The following is a 16583-nucleotide window of genomic DNA, read 5'->3' as shown; positions in this document are numbered from 1 at the left end:
ATTCCTTGGTTCTATTGTCATCCTCTCAATTTGCCCTCCATGATGGAACAAGTAATAGCAGATTGGTCCTTCCATCTCTTTCTCTTTGCTAATACAGATGTACATATGCATGGATACACATTTATAGGGAGTTTCTCTCTCTTTTTGGTATGAAAATAGAATCATACTAGGCATATTTTTTCCACTGAACAGTACATCAGGCACACCCCTAAAAGTCAGTAGATATAGTTCTAACCCTATCCTCCCTCAACCACCAGTTTGCCAAAAAGAACTTTAACTGCTTCATACGTGTATGTCTAGAACATACACACAACCATATAATACAAAACTTCAGTGACAGTATTCCAGGAAGTCAGTTGCTTGCTGAGCTAAATCAAGTCCCAGTTTAAATATGCATCTCAGGAAAACCAAATTACGAGTGTTACCATTTGGTATATATTAGAAAAGAAATAATGCAAATAAATAAACTAGAGGCATAATCTCTTATGAGCAATCTAGATCCCGGATGAAGATGTGTGAAATAAAGGTATGCTTCATCTAGAGATCTGAAAAGAAAAAATATATAAATTACACTTTTGTAAGTTTCCCATTGTTTCACTGAATTCGGTATTCAAAAGGAATTTTTCTTTATATCATAATTGAGTTTCAGCTAGCTAATAATATTTTTGGATTTGATATTTTTATGCAGTTGTCTATCTTACCCCTTTCTACTGTTCAAATCTTGTCAAGAGGCTGACAATTTGTAAATAAATTCAATTAAACAGTTACTCATGCCAACTGTTTTGGTCTTGAAGTACTTGGATAATGATATTTTAAATAACCTATGTTTTTTATTAAAATGAAATATACATTTTATGTATATGTGTACATATGCATATTTATATACGTACACATATATATATACATAAACTAAATTTGATAGTTTTGTGAGTTCTAAACTATCTGTTTTTTCTAACATCCTTCACCATCATTCATTTTTTCTCAAAATTAATGGGGAAGAGATATCTGTTATAAGAAATAAACTTGCTTACTAAGTTAGATATACATGCAACCTTAAAAATCTGTTTTAAGTGCTGCATTTTCTAAGTTCTTGAATGTGCTTAAAAGTCATGGCATTGTTTTGTTCATTATCACCATCCTGTTATGGGCCCCACATATGCTTGGCAATCTTCTAATTATCTTACTGACTCATTTTCCCACACAACATGACAATGATTTTGAACCTGGGAGGTGGAGGTTGCAGTGTGCCAAGGTCATGCCATTACATTCCAGCCTGGGCAACAAGAGCGAAACTGTCTCAAAAAAAAAAAAAAAAAAAAAAAAGATTTTAAGTTTCTTCTCAAACTTCCTTTGCTTCAACTTTTCCTTCTCAGGACCTGTGCACCATGGATCATTCCTTCTCTTCAAAAAACAATCTCCCTATCACATGGGTCATGCCTACTGGCATACAGAAAAGAAACAAGACTAGTACAGATAAACTTAATTTTCTTCTCAGTCATCTGAAAATAAGTTGCCAACCTCAGGTTCCATTACCTGGAATACTTTAGTGTGTAATCCCCATGTACAAGGATAATCTCCTGCATATACATAATACAACCATCAAAATCAGCAAATCATCACTGATCCATTATAACCTTCGAATCCTTTGACCTCGTTCAAATTTCACCCATTGTCTCAATCATGTCCTTTATAGCGAAAGGTACTGGTTCAGAATCACCGATTACATCTAGTTGTCAGGTCTCTTTAGTTTCCTTTAATGTGGAACAGTTCCTCAGCGTTCCCTTGACTTCCATGACCTTAACACACATGATGACTCTAGGCCAGTTACTTCACAGAATGACCATCACTTTGGGTTTGTCTTATGAGATTCCAGTTACGCAACTTCAGGAATTTCAGGCTATGAAGTGTCAGGGCTCCTCAGAGCTCAATTTCAGGCCTTCCTGTCTTCTCACTGGGGCAGGCCCATGTGTGCCCATGCCTCCACTTGTCTCTCTTTAGGTGAGCCACAAATCCCCATCTCAAGCCCAGGCCTCTCCAGTGAGCTCCGGAATCATCGCACCCAGTGTCTTCCTCATATACCCTTTTGGATGCCAAAGGCTTGGAGTCCATGTCCAAAACCAGACTCATTCTCTCCCTCTGACAATTTGGGCCTCTTACAGTGTCCTGTATCCCATGGGTGCTGCCACCACCCATCTTGTTATAAAACGTGAAAACAAGAATTCTTTCTTCTTCTTTATTCTGACATCTAGTCTGTCACCTTGTCCTGATGATTTAACCTCCTACACATCTTTCTAATCTCTTCACTTCTGCCCGTCCATGCTACCTTCACCTGTGCAGCCTCTCAACTGATCTCCACATAAGCTTTCCAAACCCTCCCGTCTGTACTCCTTAGTTTAGCCAGAATGATCTTCTCACAATGTAAATACGATTGTGTCCTTTCCTCCTCCCTCCACCTCTTGCCTGCTTAAAGCCCTCCAATGCCACCCGTTGCATTTAGGATAAATGGAACATCAACATGGCTGGCAGGGCCCTGTGTGGATTTGCTCCTCCCTCCCTCCTCAGTCTCATCTCAGACCTGTTACTCCCTGGCCTGTTTTCTTTTCTTCGGTCTTTCCAATGGTGCTCATCATGCGTCCTCCAACCACAGGAACTTTGCTCCTCAGCTTGTCATTTCCCTAGCCTTGCAATATTTTCACCTAGCTTTATTGAGATACAATTCACAGACCATCTGTTTTGGGTTGGTGTTTAGATTTTTTTTTTTTAAATTCACAGACCTTATCAGTCACTTATTTAGAGTGTATAATTCAGTATTTCTAATATATTCACAGAGGTGTGTAACCATCACCACTATCTTACTTCAGACTATCACCATTGTCTTACTTCAGAATATATTCATCACCCCAGAAAGAAACCTGTATCCTCTAGCACTCACTCCCCATCATACCCAGCCGCAGTCACTCTTCAGCCAGCTGCCGCCCTTACCACCACCATCCCTCCTGTCCTGGACATTTTATGTAAGTGGAATCATACAATACGGTGGCTTTTGGTTTGTGGCATCTTTCCCTTAACATAATGTTTTTGAGGTTCCTCCACATTTTAGCATGAATCAGTACTTCATTTCTTTTTATGGTGGAATATAGTTCGTTGTATGGATAGACCATATTTTGTTTCCCCATTCATCAGTTCATAGACATTTGGGCCAGGCTTCAAATACTGAATTCAGCATCACTTCCTCGGTGAACTTTTCTGACCTGCATGATTAGGCCAGATCCTGCTGGATAGGGTTTTACTGCACTGTGTCTCTCTCTCACCTTGCTAGCGTTTTTCATGGTTGCAATTCTACTTTTGTTTGCTTGATTCTTGGCCTAATGTAATGCTGGTCTTCTCTAACAGACTGTAAACTAGAGGAGGCAGGGACCATATCTGCTTTGACTCACGTGGTATTCTAACACCTAACAAAGGGCCCCACACATAGTTGGAGCTCATTAGATATTTGTAGAATGAGTGAATCCTAATTTAGTTCATCAAAACCAGATTGTTTCTGGCAGCCTGCTTATCTAGACTGTTTGTATGAATTTCCTTGGCAGGGGCTCTGTTGTGCCGTAGATAGGAAGGGCTCTCCATAAACCACTCAACTCCTCCTCTTGCCCCCAGCATACCTTTACCCATTTGTACTTCTAATAGAATTCAGCGTTTATTTTATATATTTATTGGAATTAAGTTGCAAAAATGTAGAAGTAACTATGATGGGCAAAAGCAGAGCAGCGCCCTGATGTGAATACATTGTGAGCAGATTCCGGGTTACTGTCAGATGTGAAGAGGAATGATTCCCAGGGCAAGCTTATGTCAGTATTCGGGGGGAAAAAACTTTTAAACAAGCTTTCCCTTTGTCGTTAAAGTATAGGAAATAATTAATGGTAGAAATATTTTTGTTTGAACAAGTGGTTGGCTATAATGGCAGTAGCTACCCTTCCTGGAACACTTACTATGGGTTAGGTACTAACAGCGCTGTGGCCTATGGGTTTGTCATTTATTTCTCCTAGTCACCTTGGGAGATAGACGTTGTTACCATTTCTCAGATTAGTCAACTGAGACTTTGAGAGAAAAAGTAATTTGCCCTTTGTCCCATACTTTTTTCTAACCTCAAATCACGTTAACCACCGTAGTTTTAGGTACTGTCTATCTGTTCTGGCAGATCTAGGCTCTCCTTTTAATTGGAAGATTTAAAGTAGAGAATTAGGAAAGTTAGAGATGATGCCTGAGTAAAAGCCTGGTTGTCGTAACAGAGCAGAGGATGTGGCCCAAGCTTGGGAGCTGGATGGATCTGGATTCCACTGTTTATTAGTTGAGCATGTTATTTACTTTCCCTGAGTCCCAGCTTCCTAATTTTAAAGATGGGGATAATTCAGTCAATCTCGGTGGTATAGTTGTGGATCAAATGACACAAACAAAATCCCAAGTCCATATCTGACACCAAGTAAGTGCTGAAAATAACATAAGCCCCCTCTGCCCTTTCATTTCTTCTAATTCTTCTGTGTTAATGGACAAATGAATGGCTCCAGGAGAAAGTTGTGGCTTGCGCTCCCAGTTAATATGTTTTCAGGTTAAGACTAAAAAGAAATGGGGTACTAAAATGTTAAAATGTTTGCTAGAAATAAAAACTTGCATTCTTACCTGAAATAGTCTTCTCTTCATTTCAGTGAATACCAATTCTACTAATGCTATTGGTGCATACAAATGAATAGGATAGTAATGGACCCTCGCCCACACTGGGCTCATATTCCATTAGAAGAGACATAAACAAACAGGCTTTTATAATTCAGCCAAATACAGCTCACTTACAATGATAAATGCCGTTGAAGCTGCATGGGGAAATTTAACATTTTTTTATTTGCAGGCCAGAAGGGTTTCTAAGCTTACTCCTGATGCAGTTAAAACTCAAAGGTTTCTGGGAGCCAGTGAAAATCCTCACCTCTGACTGAAATGGAATTTCAAGGGAAAGAAAATACAACGCATTTTATGAGGTCAGGTCTCCCATAAGGTGTTAAAGGCGTTGTTCAGAGGTGCCACCTAGCAGCTTCTCCCAGAACGAAAGATCATTAGCCATAGGTATTTCTTGTGTCTGTTTTTTGAGTTTTAAATAGGAGTAGGCGAAGGATGCATTTGGTGGCATCCTTTGTCTATTTCTATTTAAAATTCTATCAATAAAAGTTTGGTTCTATTGATAATCATGTCTCTTGACATCGTCATGAAATAGAATTGGTGAAGGCACCAACTGGCTTACTTTACTACTTATGAGGTAAGCATATTGTATATGACATAGACCAACTGGAATTAGGAATGATATTTCATAGAATAATGTCAAAGATTGCAGGCCAGGGAGACAGAAAGAAGTATACTTGATTTCCTTGAGAGTTACTTTGCACTTAAATAAACAAATACCAAAAGTTTAAACACATTTTCATGATCCTTTGTATAAAAAGTGAACAGAATGGCTACCATTGTAATTTTGCTGCTTCTAGCAATTCACTAGCAAAATACATCCCAAAATAGCTGATATACAATGCAGCATATGCTTTGGTGAATCTAATAATCTCGTGAACTCGTTCGCTGCTGGGTTGGTAATCTACATAGCTTTAACGGTGAACTTTATAAAATTTGGAGCTTCATGCATCAGAAGGGGAAAAACAAAAGTGGACAGTTTTAACAATGATGGATGAGTTGCTAGGGAATAGAATTAAATGGTTGATAATAATTGTGGTAGCTCACAAAGACGGATGTTATTTACAAAAGCTCCATTTTGCATGTAATCAGATGTCTATTCCCATGAGCTGGGTCATAATTCATATTCCACTTTAATGTTCGTGGAAAATGTGCTTCTCTCTGTGTATGTATTATTTTTAGGATGTTATGTTTCCTTGGTGCATACACAATGAGCCTGAAATCCTTTAGGAATGTGTTTAATTTGAAAGTTTTATCCTCTGGGTCTGGTTAATTCAAATACACGGCTAGGAACATTACTGTAGGTCCTGAAAGAATGCAGGCATGGCAAGTTATGTGCACGAAGAACACTCATTTGGTAAAAGGTACCGAGGAGGATTAGTTTTTCCTTCCAAACTTTTTTCTTCATCTACTCATTTAATTTTTCTGTGCTAATTCTTTACCTTAATAAGCTCGAGTTACACTGGACCAGATTTCTCCCACTTTTAAACTCAGAACCGTGTCCCATGGCTCTTTTTTATTAGAATCATCAGCCCAGGGACCTTTTACAAACTCATGTCCTCAGTCCACAAGGTGTCCTGTGTTCACCCTTATGTCCTCTTCTATCCTTGGTCACAAAGACTATCTGAGCCGCATTTTCATCTCTAGAAACTGGAAAAAGTTCTGAGAGTGTGAGGTAATGACTCAAGGACAACAGCTCCCAGAAAAGAACAGGGTTTGCCCCGCTGCTTCGGAGGAGGTGAGCCTGAATCATGTCACTAAAGCACAGCTGGGGCCTGGGAACGGGGACCACAGCCCTTGAAGGGATTGAGCAGCTACCTGGGGGGGCTGAAAGTTCTCTCAGGAGAGGCTTTTTCACAAGGCTTCGCGATACCAGCCTCAGGTGTGGACAGAGACATGTCTTAGGATTTTAGAAGCCTGTGGAGAAATTAAGTCATGCCCCAGTGTACAGCGCTACGTCATAAGAATGGCTAGAACTTTCCAGGGCTTCCTGGAGCTTGACTTGGGCTTAGCATTTTATACATGAAGGGGCTTTGGGTCACGGAGGCATGGGTGGGTTTCTGCTTGATTCATTAGATGTGTGATCTGGGCCTAAAACTTTAGAGATCTAAACACCAAAAATATCGGGGGCACTTTTGCCTTGCCCCCAACCATGAAATACAAAAACCAAAGCAAAACAAATGAAAAGTAAGCTGGGAGATATAAAATTGCTTCTTGGTCTGTGGGCTAACATCAGGTACAGAAAGAGATCTAACTAATTTCCAGTTAGGTGTGGTGGCTCATGGTTTTAATCCAAGCGCTTTGGGAGGCTGAGGCAGGCAGATTGCTTTAGCTTAAGAGTTCAAGACCAGCCTAGGCAACATTGGGAGACTCCCATCTCTACAAAAAATACAAAAAAAGTAGCTGGGGCTGGGTGCAGTGGCTCATGCCTGTAATCCCAGCACTTTGGAGGTTGAGGTGAGCAGGTCTTGTGATGTCAGGAGTTCAAGACCAGCCTGGCCAACGTGGTGAAACCCTGTCTCTACAAAAAATACAAAAATTAGTTGGGTGTGGTGAAATCCCTTCAAGGGCTGTGGTACCCATTCCCAGGCCCCAGCTGTGGTGGTGACCACATGCCTGTGGTTCCACCTACTCAGGAGGTTGAGGCAGAAGAATTGCTTGAACATGGGAGGCGGAGGTTGCAATGAGCCGAGATCGCACCACTGCCCTCCAGCCTGGGTGACAGAGAGAGTCTTGGTCTCAAAAAAAAAAAAGAAAAAATGCCTGGACATGGTAGCTTGCACCTGTAGTCCCAGCTACTTGGGAGACTGAGGTGATAGGATCGTCTGAGCCCAGGAAGTCAAAACTTGACTGAACTATGATTGAACCATTGCACTCCAGCACGGGCACTTGGTGACAGAAAAGACTGTCTCAAGAAAAAAAAAAGAGAGCGATCCAAGAAAATTCTACTGTTTCCTAGGAAGAATGCTACTTGTATAATTTTTTTTAAATACCAACTAATTTCCACCCCAGTTTGACTTTTTCCCCTGTTATGCTGGTGTCCTTAGGGTGGATTTTGTGGCAAAAACCAACAGGCATAATTACTACCTCTCTCTCGGAGTTGTGCATATTAAATGAACAGAAGTATGCCGTGACCCTTATACAGCGTTGGGCTTGTAATCAGCTCCCAACACTGGTTCATGCTTTTGTTTTCCTTAGACTCTTTAGAGACCAGTTTAATGCATCCCCAGAGCAGTAACTGGGCATTTTAAATTGAGGTTGATCAAAGTAAGTAGGAGAATACCATGGTTTTATATATCAGTGTATACCAATTGGATACTTCTGCTTGTTCTTGAGTTAGCGGGAGTTATCTACTGATGAAAACAGTGTGATAAGGTCTCTCATCCCATGTAAAATAATGAAAAGGAAGGAGTTGGGGTTGAGATTACAATGAATAAAGGTGCATCTTTCATAGCCAGTTTATTTGTTTGTTTTAGTTACTACCGACATAAAAGGAAACCCAAATATGGTTAGACAAAAATAGCCGAAGCTCTTACCTGGAACACTGCAGGAACACCAGCAGCAGGTTTGCTGTCTTGAAGATTTCTAACTGATCCTGAGATTGCCCACCTTCCATGTCCCTGCAGAAGCTGGGCGATATGGTTTGGCTGTGTCCCCACCCAAATCTCATCATGAACTGTACTCCCATAATTCCCATGTGTTGTGGGAGGGACCCAGTGGGGATAATTTGAATCGTGGGGGCTGTTTCCTCCATACCATTGTTGTGATAGTGAATAAGCCTGACGAGATGTGATGGGTTTATCGGGGGTTTTGCTTTGGCATCTTCCTCATTTTCTCTTGTTGCCACCAAGCAAAAAGTGCCTTTCGCCTCTTGCCATGATTCTGAGGCCTCCCTAGCCATGTGGAACTGTAAGTCCAATTAAACCTCTTTCTATTCCCAGTCTGGGGTTTGTCTTTATCAGCAGTGTGAAAACAGACAAATACAGATTTTGTCAGTTCCTTTTTTTTTTTTTTTTTTTTGAGATAGAATTTTGCTCTGTCACCCAGGCCAGAGTGCAGTGGCGAGATCTTGGCTCACTGCAACCTCTGTCTCCCGGGTTCAAGGGATTTCTGCCTCAGCCTCCTAAGTAGCTGGGATTACAGGTGCTCGCCACCACTTCCAGCTAACTTTTTTTTTGTATTTTTAATAGAGACGGGGTTTCACCTTGTTGGCCAGGCTGGTCGCAAACTCCTGACCTCAAGTGATCTGCCCACCTCGGCCTCCCAAAGTGCTGGGATTACAGGCGTGAGCCACTGCGCCTGTCAGTTCTTAAACAGTGGTTACCACTGGGAATACTGCTGCCTCCCTGCATCTCTTACCTGAGGAGCCAAAGACAAGATGCAAACTTGGATTTATGTTCAACCTACCATTTTCTTCTACCTCTAGACAGCAAAACCACAATCTGGTTTAGAATAGAATTAACCAGTTAACGCTCAGTTAACCATTTCACTTAGATCTGTACAATCTTTGCCTCGGTGTATCTAGGGGTCACATTTTTACCCAGTTTTGAAATAAGAAAGCACAAAAGTATAGAATGGAGTCTTATCTATCACGGCAGAGCTCTGAGTATGACCCAGTCCTAGTCTATAGCAGATTTTACATCAACAGGATGTGTGTCTGTGAGGGCACCATTGAAAATACCGGCATGAAAACAAAAATGGCACTGTGAAATTTGAGCTCTGTTCTTGACAGCACTGGGAAAAAGACAGTGCCTATCAGGTCAAGCCCTGCAGCCGCACATGCAGTCCAAACTTATCTCCTGTGATACCTTAGCGTGTGACACACTTGCCATGCCCCTTTCTACTTATAGACATTTGTTCACACATATTAGTGAACATGTATGTGTTCATTAATAGCTGCCTAAATCTGGAGTCTTTCTGTGTCAAGCATTTCACATGCATTAGCTCACTCAGTGGTCCCAAACACCCTACTGGGAAATTTATTTTGTTATCATGAGTTTATAGACAGGAGAACTAAGCCAACAAAGTTGTGAAGTAAGATGTCTCAAATCATAGAGCCTGCAAATGGTTGATCTAGCATTTGAATGTGGGCAATTTGATTTAGCTCCTTCACCTTTCTCACTCTTTACAGATGCCACCCTGTAGTCCCTTGTGTAAGTACATCCTATTAGCCTTTCAAGGCTCACTCAGGTCAGCACATAGTTAACTGACCAAGGGCACTTACTCTGAGCACGCCACCATATGAAGTCCACCAAGTGATAGACCATTCATTCATAGTGCCCTCCCTCAAAATCTCGGTGCACCAATGAGAAGAAATGCGATATGTACACAAGCACTCGCCCAGAGGCTAGAACCACAGGTAGGATGCTCGTACATCCTGGTTTGCATAAGACAGTATGTTTTCCTGTTGTAATTATTAATAGTGCTTCCGTTCATCTCAGACATGCCCTACTTTGGATGATATCATTGCCCTCACCATAGGAGAAGTACATCGAAGGATCTTAAGGAAGAAAAGGGTACATCTGGTCGGAGGATTGCATGCAAGATACTCTTCATGGAGAAGGTTATGCTTAAGCTGTTCCTTGAGAGGCAGTGTTGTGCTGTGGCTAGGAGTGTGGGATCCAGGGTCAGGTTGTCTGTGTTTGAACCTCTCTCAGCCTCAGTGTCCTCACCTGTAAGATTGCTAGAATAATCCTCTTGCCTCAGAGTTATTGTAAATATTAAGAATTGATACCCATAGCCAGGCACAGTGGCTCACACCTGTAATCCCAGCAGTTTGGGAGGCCAAGGTGGGTGGATCACCTGAGGTCAGGAGTTCGAGACCAGCCTGGCTAACCTAGAGGAACCCCACCTCTACTAAAAATACCAAAATTAGCTGGGCGTGGTGGTGCATGCCTGTAATCCCAGCTACTTGGGAGGCTAAGGCAGGAGAATCACTTGAACCCATGAGGCGGAGGTTGCAGTGAGCCGAGATCGCGCCATTGCACTCCAGCCTGGGCGACAAGAGCGAAACTCCATCTCAAAAAAAAAAAAAAGAAAGAATTGATACCCATAAACCATTCGAAGTACTGCCTGACATAGCAAACACTTACTGAAGGTTAGCTGTAATTATTTAAATAGACACAGGTTTGGAAAAGAAGGACCATTCTAAGTTTAGGCAGTGATATTGAGGATGTATTTAGGGGTTTCTAACAGTTGGTTACTGATGGTCATTCACAGAGCCTCCCTTCTCCCACTCTAGTCTCCCACTATAGAGGCTGAAACATCACGGTCACTTTTCCAGCCTCTCTTGTAGCCATGTGACCCATTATGGTCAATAGACTAGAGAGGGGGCCTTGAGGAGGATCTCTCTGTGCTGGTCCCCCCCACTGCCCCCAGCCTTGGAACACAGGTGTGGACTTGGTGCTTGCCACAGCTGCCGCTGTCATCTCCCCACCTTGAGGGGAGGACCAAGAGAATTACCAACGGTGGCCCGGATCCCTGACCTTGTACAACCAGTGAAGCAAAGCACAAAGCCGTCTGCCCCCAAAAGTCATGTTATATGGAAAAAAATAAATGCTTAGTTGTTTAGGCCCCTGTCAGTTGAGTTTCTGATACAACTGAATTCATCCTAACTGAGAGGCAACAAGAAATACGCTAATTTAGCACAAGGATCTGTTACTATTTGGAAAGAAGAGAAGATAGGTGAGGGGCCTAAAATGTCCTCATGAAATTATATGGAGCCCTGGAAAGTTTCTCAGTTTGGGAATAATGTGATTTGAGTGATGCTTTAGGAAGGTAATTCCAGCTTCAAGTTCAATGATGGATTAGAGCAGAGACTACAAAATCTAATTGTGCACCAGGATTGCCTGGGAAACTTTTCAAAATAAAGATGTGAAGGGCCTTTTGTTGATATTCCTTGATCAGTCTCTCTGAGGGTGAAGGTTTTGGAAGCATCTGGATTGGAGGATGAAGGCCTTGGTGGTGATAACAATAGCCAGACATTATTATCTTCAATAAGCAATAAGAAAAGAGCCTCATTCACATTTTGGAGATGTGAATGTTGGGCCTGAAAAGTACTGAGTCAGTGCCCAAAGTCTATTTGTGAACAAGCAGTGGTTCTGAACTAGAATCTTGGATCTCGTTTCCCCAGTGTGCATTCTTTCCATTGTAAGACGCTAGCTACTTCTGGGGCAAAGAGAGCGCTTTCATCCTGGGCTGCAGGTGGGATGGTCTGAATTTGAGTAGTAGGAGAGAGGATGGAATGTAAGTGACACAGGTGGGAAGGTATGTGGAGGTGATACTGAGATGCAGACTTAATGTGGAGTCCTAAAGAGAAGGGAACAAAAACACATGTATGAAGCATTTCAGACTTGCAGAATTCTGACAGTGGCAGCCCCATTAGGATTTAGAAGGAAGACGCAGCGTTCAGAGCTGGTTTCATTGATAACCCTACAAAGGGACATTCTGCAGTGATGTCCAGCAGACACTTGCAAATGTGAATCTAGAGCCTCTGAGAGAGGTTAGTGATTCCGTCAGTCATTAATGCCGAAGGGCGTTGGTGAAGGATATAGACAGAGGAGACAGGAGGTCAGAGGACAGAAAGTTGGCGTCAGAGCTGAAATCAGAAGAAGCTTTTTGAGAAGTGGCGAAGAAACCAGGAGCATGCTGTGCTTTAGAGGTGAAGAGAGGGGGTGCAGGGAGGCCGAGTCAGTGACCAGCTGTTGGAGAGCTGGTCAGGCCACCATCAGGAACCCCGTCGGGAGGGTAGATGGTCACTGGGAGAGAGGCGCAGAGGAGAAGCAAGGTGCATGCAGGTACGGTACTCATGGATAAGTACAGATGTGAGAGACTCGGAGTAGCTGAATGCTTTCCTCTTTTGAGAGGAGTGCTGGAAAAGGTCAGAGTGGGGCAGGGTGGAAGAATTGCTCAGTTTCCCCCCTTCCCTAACTTTTCCAGCCCAGAACAACCCCCAGCTCTTCTGAGCATCTCTGATTATCCTCTGAACCAAACTATTTAGCACTAAAACGAAACCTTCCATTGTCCTCAGCTTAGGGTGTGAGCCTGGTTAAAATCACACAGATTGTATATTAGTAGGAGATAATGTTTGCTATATACTTGATAATCGACTAACAACCCTAGGAATTACTACACAAAATGGAGGAAGAACCCAGGGGAAGACTTTTTTTTTTCTTTAGAGAAAGGGCATGATGAAGGACAGACATGGAGAAAATTCTGTTACTTTAAAATGTGGGAAGCAGCGCCTGAGAACAAATGGGGTTATCATGACAATGTTAGAAATTTGGGGCGAGTGATGCCAGCAATATCAATTTCAGAGGAGCTGCGTGGAGCGGTGTGTAATGTATTCCACTGGGCATGTTCTGTGGTGCTGTGAAGCCAGTGCAATTCTTGTGCCTTGCAGCTACTGGGTCCTTTTGTATTAGAGAGCTTTGGAGATGTTAAGAGCATTTGGGGATCTTAGCAGAACTAAAAAAGATCCTTCTTTTCAGAGGGTGTATTAGATAAGATGGAAGAAAACTCAGAAGGGAATAGAGCTGGATAAGCTCTGTTTGCTTTAAGCCCTTCAGCCTGGATACATAGGTCTAGATTTTGTCTTGGGCCATTTCAGCTACTCTCTATGGCAAGGTGCACAGGTTAATTAGCTCAGATACAAGCACATTTAATGTGTGCATTAGACAGATAAGATATACATCCTTACCATTTATGAGGATGTGTGTGTTTGTGTCCATGTATGTGTGTATATATACATATATGATCATATGTGTTATATGTGTGATTACTCTGAGGTCAGTATATTCATATATACATCTATACTTATCTATGAGTACCTATGCACATGTTTGAGATGAGCTCATTACAGTATATACATGCATGTAGCAGATACCTGCATACTCAGTATATACATGCAAGCAGATATATATATACACTTGTAAATATTTATGAATCCAAATATATATATATATATACGTGTGCATGCGGAGTATTTTACTGTGCTACACACTACACATACACTCCCACACACCATCACAATTTATAGACCAGTGACACCTTACATTTATGAAGTACTTTCCGTATTTTTCGGATTGTTTCTGCATCCTTTTTTCCCTATTTTGATTCCCAAAGCGTTTTTAGAATGTTAATGGGGAAGGAAAAGCCCCATAAAACTAGCAGGAAAGAAGTCACTGAACTGTCCCAGGACACAGAGCAAGTCACAGCTAGAGCCGCGAGAGGCCCCAAGTACTTGCCACTCTAAGCCGACTACACTTTGCTGAGGAATCAGAAGGCAAGGATCCTCTGACTCAGTAAGGAGCCTGGATTATGGATAATTATCACTCTTCTACTATGTGTAGTAAAATATAAGGGACTAACGAAGTATCACACAGGAGAGTCCTTTTGGAGGATCTATTGTAATAAATAGGAAAGACAGTTGAATAGTTTTCTATATGAACAATGCTTCTAAGTGCTTAAGAAGAGCTTGTACCATCTTGTAGGTTGAGCAGCCATGCTGTAATGCTTTTTATGATATTTATTTGTTTTGTCAACCCTTTCCCTCCTTAAATAAAGGTAAACTTCCGCTCACCCCTGTCTGAAGGATCACCATGGAGAATTAGTGTAACTGGAATTCATAAGGTTTTACTGTAACAGTAATTAGGAAGGAATGCACATGTGTTTGTCTCCAGGAAGGTTAGAAATGGAAATAAATGCAAAAATATGCTTTCTGGCACGTCATCACTTTTAATATGAAGATGGAAAGCACCAGACAGCTTTGTTTTGCCTTTTTGGGGGGGCTTGCGGCTAATTTTCTTTTCTTGCTTCCTGGTTTTTGTTAGAAAGAAACTTGTACATTTCCCACCCACTCCACACCCCCTCCCCCACGCTGAAATATCTGTCCAGGATCATCCTTTCAAGTGTTCAGTCTTAGAGAAGGGAGAAGAAAAAGAACTGTGATTTAAAATATATATGTACATCTCTTTTTTAAGCTTGCAAACTGGGATTTCTAGACTCAATTTGTGTTCTTGAGACATTGGAGTCAAGTTTATATATAGTTTTTGATGTAGGACCTAATTAGGCTCTCAGCATATCTTAATACTTTCTGCTACATCTGCATTAAAGATAACATTGCATACATTTGCATCTCATTTACATAAAACAGTTATCCGTGCTGTATGTAACAATCACTTTAACCAAGTACCACTGACAGCAAATATTTTGAATAAGCATGTGAAAATCCATGTCTACACAAAGCCTACCCTGGATTCTGTCGAATCGCTCACATTTGGAACCTGTTTTGGGGTAGTGTTATTTATTCTAATGGAGGCCTGAAGGCTAAGCCAGAAAATGAAAACGTAGGAATCAAAAGAGCCTGATTTATGTGACACAGGCAAAAAGAAAGGCTCAGGTGATAGTCGTTTGGATGTTGTTTATAATTTTAACAATAATGGTAATCAATGGTAATAACGGTGTGATTTTTATGATATGTTTTATGGGAAAGGGGATAACTTTGGAATAGAAATATTCATTCATTTCTTGATTCATTCATACGTCTTTGGCTGAGTCTATATAGGGCAACCTTACTTCCAGGTCTCATTTAATGAATCTCAGATTTATCTGGGCCATTTTACTTTAAAAGTAAGCTTTTAGCAGGGGACTGTTCCACCAGTTTCCACAAATGAGCTGCTTGCCTCATGCCTTGTGTCCAACCAGGCACATTTTCATGTTTCTAATTGCCCAGTGGCCTGCCTCCCCATTTCACCTCATTCAGCTATTATTTTCCCCTTATGTGTCCCAAAAACTCTGGGCAGATTCTCTGGGGTGTGCTTCATCAACATCGGGTGATGATGGGCATGGCTTATGATGCTGTAAGCTCATAGAACACACTCCTTCCGAGGAGTGTTCTTTAAAAATGATCCTAACCAAACATGCTGAGAATTGTTACGTACTTTTATGTCTTCTTGGAGAGCCACCTGCATGGAGTAAAAATCTTGCTTAACTTTCTCTGAGTTGGTATTTCCCAAACCTTTGGAACCATGAAGTCTTTGTTGGCATGCCCCCTGTCAATCCTGGGAGACCAGTTTTTTGCAGTGATTTTGGAAATCACCGTTCTATTTTAAGAACCACCAAAGCGACAATGACAGCAACCGTAACAGTAGTGGTTAGCATTGGCTAGGAGCGTCTCGAATGCCGGGTACAATGGTCAGTGCTGTATTTATATTATCTCATCTAAATTCCCTCAAGAACTGTATGAAGTAGAGTGCCATTATTAGTACCATCTCAGAGATGAGAAGACTGAGACATGGAGAGGTTAAATAGCTCACTCTACATCGTGGCACTAATAAGAGGAAAAGGGGAAGCTGGCGCCCAGCTAATGCGCTAGTTTTCACGCGGTCTACAGTCTCTCACAAAGCCTGATATTCTTGTTTCCAAGCTCCCACTGCTGGTTCCTGCAGTCATCTCTCGGATATCATGACTCAAGCCCCCCTATCGTTTTGGCCACGCTCCCCCTGATTTATCCATATTCCACGTAAACTGTGTTCATCATGCTGAAAACAGACCCCTGGAGGAATTCTGAGGTCCAAGGATTTGGACAAGGTCATTACCTCCTTTTTCCTGGGCCATCTTCTTCTTCAATTAATGCAACCTAAGACTGCAATAAGCTCCTTTACAGGTTTCCAGTTTTGTATCATTTGGAGCATATTCTTAGAATCGTTTGATATTCTTTTCCCATATATGCAGCTGATTTTTAAAAACAGATCTGTGATCTGTAGCAAGTTGCTCAATCTCTTTAAGCTCCACATTTTTGGTGAGTAAAATAATAATAGCACACACTTCACAGAGTTGTGGTGTGAACAGATGAGCACCCA

This window comes from Aotus nancymaae, unplaced genomic scaffold (assembly GCF_030222135.1).
Source record: "Aotus nancymaae isolate 86718 unplaced genomic scaffold, 86718_ANA_hifiasm-v0.15.2.pri h1tg000041l, whole genome shotgun sequence".
Lineage (NCBI taxonomy): Eukaryota > Metazoa > Chordata > Mammalia > Primates > Aotidae > Aotus > Aotus nancymaae.
The sequence above is the reverse complement of the archived record's forward strand: the minus strand, read 5'-3'. Positions refer to the sequence as shown.